Consider the following 12,302-nt stretch of genomic DNA (forward strand, 5'->3'; position numbering starts at 1 on the left):
ATCTTTATTTAACAGTTTTAAATATAAAATATATTTAAATTAAAATCAAAATATATATTTAAATAGATTAGATTGATTTAGTTTAAAATCGAAATATATATTTAAATAGATTATATTTAAATAGTTAAGTAGGAATTAAGTCGGTTCGGTTCGGATCGGTTTTAGTTTTCACACAAAAAAACCGAAACCAACCCGAACCATCGGTTTATGAATTTGTATAACCCAAAACCGACCGATGCTGATGAAAACCTAGCCAACTCGGATTGGGTCGGTCCGGATTGGTCGGTTTGATCGGATTCTTATGAACAACCCTAAGAACCAGATTTAATAAAAAAAAGGAAACCAAAAAACTAGTACAAGAAACAACCCTTAGATGGGCAGCCTTCAAGACCAATTATCCTCGGCAAAGGCGGTTGTTGATCAGCTTCCCAGGGGAGATTCGAGAGGTAAGTAGCCCCTCTTTGCTAATTCCTGCCATAAAATCAATTGTGTCGTTGGTTCGCACCTTCCTTGCAAGAGAGATTCGAGTAATTGGTCCTTTAGTCTCCCAACTTAGCAACAGGAACCCAGATGTGTTCACAAAAGCTGCCATTGCTCTGGAGAAGTTTGCTTGTCCTGAAAATTTTCTTTGCGCGGAGCATTCAAAGGTGATCAACAATAGTCAAAACAAGATTCAAGGGCCGGCGTCCACCCTTCTCAAATCAATCTGAGCATCTGGGTTGTCTACCTCTCTCTCTACAAAGCCCAACAAAAATTTCAAGAAATCATGAAACTAGATTCAAGGGCTGATAGCCAAGAAATCGTGAAACATAAATTTCAAGAAAGCTTTGGAGAAATTTTCAAAATAAAACCTTCTTGTTGGTATAGCTAATCACAATGACACGGTGACCCAGTAATGATCGGTATTTTCGTAAGAAAGAGGACCGAGCTGGGGACTTTCTCTCTCTCTCTATCTTCTTTATCTGGCCACTATCTCTCTTCGTGTCAATGCCATCACTGCTGCAACTTAAAGCGGCAGTGGCATTTTTTTGCTTGCTCCCCCAATCTCTCTCTCTCTCTCTCTTTACTCTCCCTCCCCCTCTTTCGCCCTTTCACTCATTCTCTGCAATGGCATCTTCACGAACAAGCTCCCCCCTTGCCCTTTCACTCATAATGCAAATAAGAGGGAAAAGACAACATAATAACTCTCTCTCTCTCTCTCTCTCCCCTTCTTCAACTGCACCTCCCCTGTTTTTTCTCCCCTACCATCACCGTGAACCTCCCTCACCGGACAACGTGCATTTGAAATCTAAACAAGATGATCGTTTCTAATCTAGGTTTCAGATCAGAAACAAGTAACTTTTTCTCTCAGATCTCTACTACAGTCAATCTCTCCGATGACTCTCATCGGGTTTATCTCAGATTTGGGTTGAGATCAGAAACAATACAACATGATCATTTTTTTTTCTCTCAGATCTCCACTGCCATCATTTCTCGGGTGCCTCCTTTAGGTTGAGTTTAAAGGTAAAACAGTTATTTTTCATTTTTCCGTCCATGTTTAACACCCTGCTAGTGTTTAGACAATAGTCAGAAGTAGCATCTATCAGTTTTCAAACAGTAAGGATACACATAGTCAATTAACTAAGGGTAGTTTAAGAAATTTACTCTTATATAAATAATATATAATATATAATATTTCATAAATAGTGGATTGAGTCAGGTTGTGGAGGCTCAGATCAGGGTATATTAGAATTGGATTCATTAACTAAACAAATCGACTTCTTCAATCTAATTCAATCCGATTTATTAGAGTAAAGGGGGTATCTGAATCTAGCTCTTATCAAATCGAATTTAGATTCAAATCAAAATCTGATCCGATTATTTCTAACCCTATTTTATAAATTTGTTTCTTTTTTTTTCAAATTTGTGTTTTTTTTTTCTGTAATTTCCTTGGATTAGGTTCCGACCAATGACCAAAAGCCTATTGCATTGCATTATATTATCCTACAATATAAAATATCAATTATTAATGTCATTCTTCCTTATTCCAAAGACTATTTATGACAATATCTCTTCTCTTGAGAGGATGTTTTGATGGGATAGATGCTCAAGTGGCCATAATAAGGTTTTTTAATTGAATTGGTCCCAAGTCAAATAAACTTGTTGGGAGCCTAGGATTCCATGAGCTTTACCTTTTCAATCTGGCCTTCTTATCAAAATTAGCTTGAAGGCTCATGTCAAAAGAAAATAGTTTACAGATTCGAGTCAAATATTTTCTTAGAGATAATTTCAGTAATAATGGTTAATGGGCATGGAAAAGTAGTCTAATTGACAAATCTATTCTCCTGGTTAGTTAGTAGTGAACGCACAGGCTCCTCATAGAGCGTGCCCCATGGCCCAATCTACCTATGCATTGGGAACGTCTAGGGTTAACCACAGGCCCACAATCTTAAAATCGCATAATATAGGAATCCAAGGGATCATCCCATCTGGAGAAACCTTTACCCACGTTACATGGGGATATGTTCCCAATTCACAGGTGGATTTATGAATTGGGCGGTGTGGGGTGCCCTTTATGAGGAGCCAATCCAAACTTCTGTTAATGTAGGAAAAGGTATCTCCATTTGGGGTGATCCTTAGATTCTCTCGTTTGATAGTTTCATGATTGTAAACTGTGGTTTGAACCTAGTAAACCTGCTTATATTAGTGACTTGATCGATTGGGGCACACTAGATTATTGGAAATCTTTTTGCTAATGTCAATATCTTGTAGCTAATAAAGTTGCACATATTTCATTGGGTGGAGGAAATTGGGATAATAAGCTTTATTAGGCTTATGATCAGTATCTTAAAAACCAAATTGGAGACTAACCCATGTTTTATTTGGGCGAGGACTGACGGGTCACCAGTTCGACCATCTCGGTTGAACGAATCAACCCGCTAAGATAAATATAGCCCTTGGATGAGCATGTTAGGTCAAGGCTATCCTATTTAAAATTAAAGATGGAGATTGTAGAGTAATCTTTCATACCTCAAAATAAAGTGGAATAAAAAATACTAACAAAAACCTCAAGTTAATAAAGTGGAATCAAAATTTCTATCCAACCAATAATAATTTTAGAGAATGGTTCCTTTAAAACAGAAACAAAGAAAAGTAAATTAATAAACAATTAACTAATGGGGCTTAATCCTTATTCCAAGATCAATTCGCTAGATGAACGAATTCTCTATTCTCTTCCCACATCCAAGAAAATCTACAAAAAGTTTTTTTCCTTGGTATCTGAAAATTTAGAAAGGAAATAAGTGAGTACACTACTCATTAATTGATAATCCATCTCATTATAATAATTTGATAGCCAATAGCAAATCCTTTATAGGAAAACACATATAGGCTCAAATATACATTCAATTGGAACTAATAACTTAAATATTTACATAACTAAAAACGAAACCTACTAGAAGAAAATGGTTAGACACATATAACATGAAATGCATAACCGATTTCACATAACATATTCAAAAAGTAAACTATGAGCACTCTAACCCTAGTGGCAATGTCTCGAGTCAAATATATGTCTTATGGTGAGGGCCTAGAACAGATTAACTTATGTGTTAAAAAATGTATGCCCTTAGTTCCAATTAGATTGATGCATATAAACATTTATTTGTAAATGAATAAAGTACATTATTGTTTTATGTTAATAATGATATGTTTTTTGTGAATTATCCTTTAAATTGGATACTTATGAGATTTGTGTTAGTTTAGATTGTCTTCAGTTATTGGATAGACCTGGGAAGTTTATCCTGACAAGGTTCACACTGATGCACTACCAAATAATTGGAGCAGTTTGTCTTACCTACTAGGATTAGACCCTAAGCACAGGCTGTGGGTGTTTAAAAGAAACACTGAAATCAAACCAATTTTCAGTTAAGCCTTAGACCAAAAAAATGGGCAAAACTAGAAAGTTACACGTAACCCCAGACTTGATTATGATATTATACTAAGTCGTGGACCAGACTGCCTTTGATGTGCTAATTAGTGAGATCCATCATGGGTCAAAATATCTTGGCATGTTGGGGCAATTTGGAAAATTACTTAGGTAGGTGATCATAGTGATAGGATTGACCCGTTTGTCAAACAAAGTGAATATCAGGTTTTGTACTCTCTCTAATGGAAATCTAAACTGTCGGTAGTGGATTTCATCTATATGTTTGAAATTTGGTTTTACAAAATATATTTGTATATTATTATATTACTATTTTATGAAAAAATGTTTACAAAATGTTTTAATCTTGGAATCCATCCGAGTAGAGAATGTAACACTGTATCTTGCAGTCAAGGGAAATGCCATTTCCTGTGGATAGTGTTCTAATGATTATGAGTGGAGAAGTTAAGTGTGAGAGACCATTATAGGGCTGATTACCTAATGGGTTTTATTTCACATAAGTCCATTAACCTTGGGTCTTTATAGGATGTTTAAATCCAATGATCATTTAGGTGTAGATGTTGGGCCCAAACTGAATCCATGTTGATTAGCTCAGGGGTTTACTACCCTAAGCAATGAATTCGTCTAAGAGGTGGGGTCGAATCCTCATGGACTTGTGTGAGATCTTTGTGGGGTCCCATACCATATAATATTAGGCCCAAAGTGGCTATGCAACACCTAGGGATGTAAACCATTAAAGAAAATGGGCCAAAGGCCCATTGCTAATGAGATTAGTTAAGTTGTCACATGGCAATTTAAGTTATCATGTGATTTGGGTCAAAACTGGGTATGGTTTTGGGTATGGAGCACCTATCCTCTTAAGAGGACAATTCTTATCTATTAAAAGAATCCAAACCCAAATCAAAATTGGATAGTTTCCTAATTAGATTAGGAGATTGCTCCATAAAAGGGGATTAAGAGGGAGAGGGCGAACAACTAGTATACCTCCTCTCTTACTCTCCCCTCTTCTCTCTTCTCTCCCAGAAACCCCAATTCAACCTTGGCATTGAAATAACTGAATTTTATTAGTTTTTCCACTATGTTGTTTTGTAAAAATAACATTGGGGAAATCAGACTAGAAAATCATAGTCGATCCAAGGTAGTTGGATAGCAATTTTGCATAAATCAGTGTTACTAAATTGGCTTCTCATTCACTGTGCCACATTTAGTTGGATGCTGGTTTTTGGGACTGATTTTGAGTGTGAACTATCACTCTGGGAGCTATGACATGTGGACTCTGTATCAGGTATAATTAGTTTTTATTTTGGTTTCAAATCTGGTTAGGCTTAGTGCAAGATCGATATAGAAATTTTAGATTTCAAAATTTATAGGAAATCAGTTCCTAGGTGGGGTTAGAAAAATTTTTGAAATTTGGCCAGCCATTAAACCTAGTTCGGCCATCCATAATTTGGATTCTAGCCCTTCTAATATTATGTTGTCATCGTATTCATCTCAATGGCAAGGTTTAAAGCATAGTCACTTAATCTTGGAATACAAATTGATCAAAATATATCCAACTTGAAGACCAAATATTAACAATAATAATCAAAACATGGGTCTCAATAGAATATTAACAATAATAATTAAAACATATCCAACTTGAAGACCAAATATTCAAAAAAATCAATTTAAAAAAGACGGAGTATCAAATAAAACATTTCAAATAGTTAACAGCATAATCAACATAATTCCAAACTACAATTATCTAAAAATTTTTGCTTATAATCTATAGTTTCATAAGGTCAAATATTTTCTCATGCTTGATTCTATTAAAGGTTGCTTACCAAAGAAATGAAAGGTTGCTTACCTAGTACACTTAATCCCAAGTATACCCAATATATACCAAGTCAAGATCTGTCTTGAAAGCATATAATCCATAAATAGATAAATAACAAATAATTATTACAGCTAATTCGTAGTTGTTGATGTTATATGCACAATGCACATGCCTTTAGCTCATTATGAAAATCCCATTAAATTTAAAATAGTTTATCATTTTAGATTGTGTTTGGTTTGAAGGAAAATGTAGGAAAAGGAAAGGGAAGATAGGGAAACCATACAAGGTTTGTAAAGGTTTCACTACCTTTCTCTTTCCCTACTTTTTCCTTTAAACTAAACATAGCCTTAGGTTTCTAAGTTTCTCCAATTTACGGTTTTAACTCATGCTCATGAGATTAACTTTAAACATTTATAACTCATTTTTCAATAGCAGAGCTTATGAATTTGTCTTTTAAATATCAACCACTTCTACATACCTTCAAACATCCCCTTTTTAGCAATCAAAATTTAGCTAATTGCCATTCTTTTCAAATTTTCTAGGTTGATGTCAACTTCCAATGACCAGAAAGCAAAACTCAATGATTTAAAGAAGAAATAACTTACCAAGATTTTTGGTAATAGAGAACTTAATCGGAACCAACCCTTCTTTGATTCTTCAAGATCTGGCTTCTTCCTTCGTCTAATAGAAAAGAGAAAGTAGTTTCTTACATTTAAAAGAAGAAAGAAAGAAAAAAAAAAAAGGCTCCCACGTTCAAGACTAAACATCTAAGTTTTGTTTTTATATATATATTTTTTCTATTTTGCTTAAAAGTCTCTTTAAGATAGAAAATTGCAGGATAATCCCACAGACCCCAATTATGTAAATAATATTGTCTTTTGTATTTACATCCTTCCTCCCTTAAAAGAAGTTTAGTTCTCTCTAAAGTGTAAAGAGGGTTGATTTATTAAATGGATGGGGTTTTCCATATACTTTCTCAACGTTGAAATATAACTATGTTATCCACTCCTGCAATTGATTGAGGTAAGACAAGTTTGTATGCCACTTCAGCAATTCTCTCCAAAATCTCAAATGCACTCACATATCTAGGGTTCAATTTACCTCAAATCCCAAATCTCGTCCCTCCTTTAGTTGGGGATATCTTAAAAACTGCACAATAATGTTCCATCCTCATGCACACGAAACTCTGTATCTTTACCTTCTACTACTTAACCCACTTAATCAATTGGGGGTCATTACCTTGAGCATCCCTAATTCTTTACCTCAATGTACGCTGAACCCTCAAATTTTACCAATTATGTTCTTTCAAGATATACCAATTCTAAGCCTTTTCAAATCCTCTAAGATATACCTTTAAGTGGTGGTTAAAATCATCGTTTTTTAAAAACGAATCGGTGACCGAATTGGTCAAGGGTCCAGTTACTGATTTGAATGGTCCGATCGTTTGATCCAAACGATTAGCCGGTTCAGTGGTTTGTTAACCAACATCAACGATTTTGAGGAAAAAAATGGTTTTAGAGAAAAACGGAACCAGTCAAATAACTGGTTCCCGGTTTTTCCGGTCCAGTTACTAGTGGATTTCTTTCTCAAAGCATTTTCTATCACATTGGCCTTCCCTGGATGGTACTTGATAACCAAATCATAGTCTTTTAGCAACTCCAACTTCCACCTCTATCTCATATTCAATTCCTTTTTTAGTGAAAAGGTATTTTTAAGGCTTTTATGATCAGTAAATATTTTACATCGCTGCCCATACAAGTAGTATTCCCATATCTTAAGGGCAAATACTACAGCTACCAACTCTAGGTCATGTGTGGGGTAATTTTGTTAATATGGTTTTGATTACCTTGAAACATAGGCCTCCACTTTACCATGTTGCATGAGAACAAACTCTAAACCATTCTTAAAAGCATGATGGTAAAACCTCCACTTCCAAAAGGAATAGTGAGAATTGGAATTAATACTAACGGCTTCTTAACTCTTGAAAACTCTACTCACATTCATCTAACCATTCAAAGTTAAACCTTTTTGAGTCAATTGAGTCAAAGGCATGGCTATATGGGAAAAACCCCTAAAAAAATCTCCTATAATACCCTGCCAAACCCAAAAAACTACAAATTTTGGTAACATTAGTTGGTCTATTCCAATCCACCACTACTACTTTTTTGGATCAGTGATAATCCATTCTTAGATAATACATAACCCAAGAATGCTACACTACTAAGCCAAAGTTTACACATTTTTAGTTTTGCATAGAGCTTCTTCTCTCTCAAAACTTGCAACACTATTCTTAGATGCTCTTCATTCCCCTCCTTACTCTTTAAATGCACAAGGATACATCTATGAAAACTACAACAAATTGGTCCAAGAATGGCATGAACACTTTATTGTTTAGATCCATAAAAATTGTTGGGAACATCTTCCAGTTTAATCTTTAATTGGTGATAACCAAAACAAAGGACAATCTTGGAGAAAATTTGGGAACATTGTAACTAATAAAAAAATCATCAATCCTCTGATCACTTTATTTAATTTCTTTACAAATAACGATGGAGCACCGCAAGGAAACACACTAGGTCTTATGAACCCTTTGTCTAAAAACTCCTACAACTATTCGTTTAGTTCCTTTAACTCTATTATAGCCATCCTATATGGGGCCTTAGAGATAGGGTGGAAGTAACACTGGCATGTCCTCTAGAAACACGCCTATGGCCAAGTGTCTCTCACTATGGCCAAGTAAGCCTTACAACCTCTTCTCAATAACTATTTAGCCTATAGGGTAGAGATGACTCGAAGAAGAACATTTGTCCTATTGCTGGTAAAGAGAATTTCAAGTTTACTAGGAATTCAAAATATCACTCTAGGAGGCAACATTGGTTGTAGTTGATTTGTGCTAAAGATTACATCAAAATCCCACAACTCTAACACCACAATTCCCTATAATCAACTTTAGCTATATATACAAGACTCACATACATGATTAGTAATTAAATAACACATAAGCATAAGTAAATGATTCGGAAAGGATACCTTACACTAGTACATTAGAGGCTTGTGTATCGGTGCGCCTGAGATGCGTCGTCAAACACCCAGGACAGCAATTTAATAATTTATATTTTTTAATCCTTAAAACTAAATAAAGAACGTAGTTTAGTGGTGAGGAAGGGGTCCAATACTCAGGGAAGCAAGGTTAAAAATTATTATTTTGTTGCGGACAAATAAGAAAAAGAAAACATATTTGGGATTTGTAGAAAATAAGAAACTAAAATTTATTAAAGCTAAAATTAAATATTCAGAATTGAAAAAGACAAGAAATTAAATAAAACTACAATTAACAAGAAAATAAATAAAAATATGCTAAAATTCAGATCCAATGGTGGTAGCTTTCCGAGAAAACAAACTACAAGCCGTTCCTCCTATGTTTATCCATCGAACCCCTCGGGACACATTTGCCTTGAAATGGGCAAATTCAGATTTGGAAAAAACAAAGAAAAATAGAAATTAAATTACACCAAAATAAAAAAATTGTAGAAATTAAATTGCTAGAAAAATTGAATAACAAAAAGAAAGAAACTAAAACAAAATAAAAATGGTGGATCAGCTCCAATGGTGGCAGTTGTAGGTTGGATGAAGTACTTACAGGAACCCCTCCTAACAAGAACTGGGCATCCTCCTTCTTGTAACCCTTGAACCCCTCAAGAAGCCTTGGCCTTGTGAGCTAGGCTAACCAACCCCTTCTCTAGGGCCCTTGGGGTCCTTTTTATAGAGAAGGGTGGACAAAACTGGGATTAGAGAGAAAGAGAGGGGCGACTTGTGGGTTTATGTAGTAAATGGGCACCTCTAGGGTTTAGGAATGGAGGGTTAGGATTAAACTAGAGGGCTCTTACGACTAGAGTGAAAAGGAGAGGGTGCCTATAAGTATGAAGGGCTGGGATTTAATCTCCTAGGATTGAATGGTGGAGATTAGGGGTTGGGTGGCACCCTAGGGTTAGAATGCTAAAGAAATGGCACCCAGGAATGGAGGGTGGAGATTGCAATGCGAAGATATAAGGGTATGAGAGGTTGCTAAGGCTTGGATGGTTGATATTAGATGTAAGGGAGGAGTGAAAGGTGAATATTTAGCTGTTAGGGGTGGCTAGGGTTTGTTAAAGGTGAAAAGAATGAGTGGGGAGGTGCCTTAGTGTTTGCTAAGGAGAGGGGAGTATGCTAATATAGTAGGATGGGCGCCTTTCTGGGTTTAGCACATAGGAGGTGCCCTCCTATGCTCAGTTTTTCATAGAAACACCCCCTCTCTTAGCTGGAATTCTCACCAGCTTCCCAAAATCTACAGAAAACTCTGTAAATTTCCCAGCTTTTACTCAAGATTTGCACAGGGACCCTCAGAGGTCACAACATTGAATTTAACCGAAAAAAGGGTACAAATTAATTGGTATAAGGTCTAAAATACTCTTAAAATGATGCCCTTAAGGCATCAAAATATAAATTTGTACCAACCCCCAACTTAACCCTTGCTAGTCCCTTAGCAATGCAGTCTTAAAATTACACTGAGTAAAGAGATCATTCCCATTGAAAGATCATCCCTGACAAAATTAACTAAGTATCATGATTCCAGAATTCTCAAACTTTGTATAGACCAGTATTGGGTTCAAGGGGTAAAACTATCATACTTTGAACATTACAAAACTTGGCTTAAAAATCTTATATACCCTTCCATTTCCAGATTGTCTCGATAAGCTAAGATTGATTTTTAAAATCAGGCGCGTATTCTTCTTATCATTTATGATAGTGGATTTCTACCCCTGAACTTGATATGCACATAAATTTTTGTTGCTACCTTTCACAATTTGATGCGAATCTCAACACCTGGCTTAGGTGAAGAGACCCGACTACTAAGTGTTAGGTAAGTGTCTTTGGCATTCCCTTTCTCGTTTGACACGAATCTCGACACTTAACTTAGGTGAAGAGACCTAGTTACTAAGTCTAGGGTGTTCATTGACCTTTTATTCTCTCTCTTTTTTTTTTGTTGTGTGTAAAATTCAACATTGTTTGGGGTAGTCCACTATCTCTATTAATTTGAATTTTTTTTTTCATTTGATTTCTCAATCTTTCTCTTCTTATCATTACAGGGGCAAACTTAGGAGTATTTTCAATTTCTAAATGATTTCGACAACATTCAAACAAGACCAATTTAACTCCTGTCACTTGCTACCAATCTCTACAAAATTCAATGTTCTTTTATTAGTTTTCTCAAAATTTTCTGTTTAGGAATCTCTTTTAATGGAAACAATTTTAATTTTTTTAATGAAATTTTAATTCTACATATTTAAAGGCTTAGCTTTTTGATTTTTTTTTAATTTTTCTCTCAAAATTTTAAAAATTTTTCTCTTTCCTTACCCCCCCTCAACTTAAATGCCATTGTCCCCAATGGCATGACTAGAATGATGCAAAAGGGACTTAGGCTAAAAGGAACAATCAAAAGGTAAGGATTCAATAGGGGTTCAAGATTTTCCATCTGAATTCTGAAACTTACTCAAAAAGAAAAGACAAACTTAACAAGACAACTAAAATAAAATTTCGTTGGGTTGCCTCCCAACCAGCGCTAAGTTTAACGTCTTTAACCAAACACCATTCATTATTTTAAAAATGTTGGTTTACCTCCAACAAGTGTTAAGTTTAACGTTTTCAGTCAGACACATTCACTCACTTCTCACATCTACACTTCCAGACTCGCTTTCTTCTTTACACAGATAGGGCTCAGATTGGGCTAACCGAAGGGTAGACAGGGCATCTACAAGGTTGTCCACTACATCTACCCTGAACTCATCTTCTCCTAGGTTTGGATACTTAGTGGCACTAAATACATTTAATCAGACTTTTTGCTCTGCAAATGAAATGTCTATTTCTCCCAATTTACAGTTGATATTTGTATTGGCAGTTGCTAGAAATAGATGTCCTAAGATTATTGGGTTATGGTTTAGTTCCTCGGTTGAGGTCTGGTTTAGGATGATAAAATCCACTAGAAAGTAACAATCCTCTACTCTGACAATGACATCCTCAATAACACCTCGAAGAGTTTTGATTGACCGATCAACGAGTTGCAGAATTATTGGGGTAGGTTTTAACTCGCCGATCTTGAACCTTTCATAAATAATAGAGGGGAGCAAATTTACACTGGCCCCAATATCCAATAGGGCCGATCGAAAGTGATTATAGAGATGACACAACTTATTAGAGGAGCACCAGGGTCTTTCATTTTTCAGGGGAGTTGGTTTAGGAGAACCGCACTAACATCTACCAAGAGCATCACTTTTTGTGGGGACGATCGTGGCTCCCTCTTTTGAGTGCACAACTCTTTCAAGAAGTTGATGTAGGCTAGGACATGTTGTATCGCATCGAGGAGAGGGATGTTAATATGGACTTGCTTGAATAACTCCCTGATCTCCCCATTGTGAGTCTCTTTCATCTTTCGCAACGGTCCGACTATGAATGCGGTTGGAAAGGGAACTAAAGGTCGGTTCACTATAGGTTCTTTTTCTAAATTTTCCTTTCTTTTTTCGTCCC

At 35.7% G+C, this 12,302-nt stretch overlaps 1 long non-coding RNA gene across 1 annotated transcript; it reads right to left on the bottom strand.

Moving 5' to 3' along the window:
- Window positions 1–252: 252 nt before the first annotated feature.
- On the bottom strand, window positions 253–1,399 carry LOC148849069 (uncharacterized). Its single transcript, XR_016101264.1, has 2 exons — window positions 852–1,399; window positions 253–735 (listed from the first exon to the last, which is right to left on the bottom strand). It is a non-coding gene; the product is annotated as an uncharacterized LOC148849069 (long non-coding RNA).
- Between the last annotated feature and the right edge of the window lie 10,903 nt (window positions 1,400–12,302).

The sequence above is a fragment of the Nelumbo lutea genome, chromosome 6 (assembly GCF_056320005.1).
Source record: "Nelumbo lutea isolate HS-2025 chromosome 6, American lotus-T2T, whole genome shotgun sequence".
NCBI classification, from domain to species: domain Eukaryota; kingdom Viridiplantae; phylum Streptophyta; class Magnoliopsida; order Proteales; family Nelumbonaceae; genus Nelumbo; species Nelumbo lutea.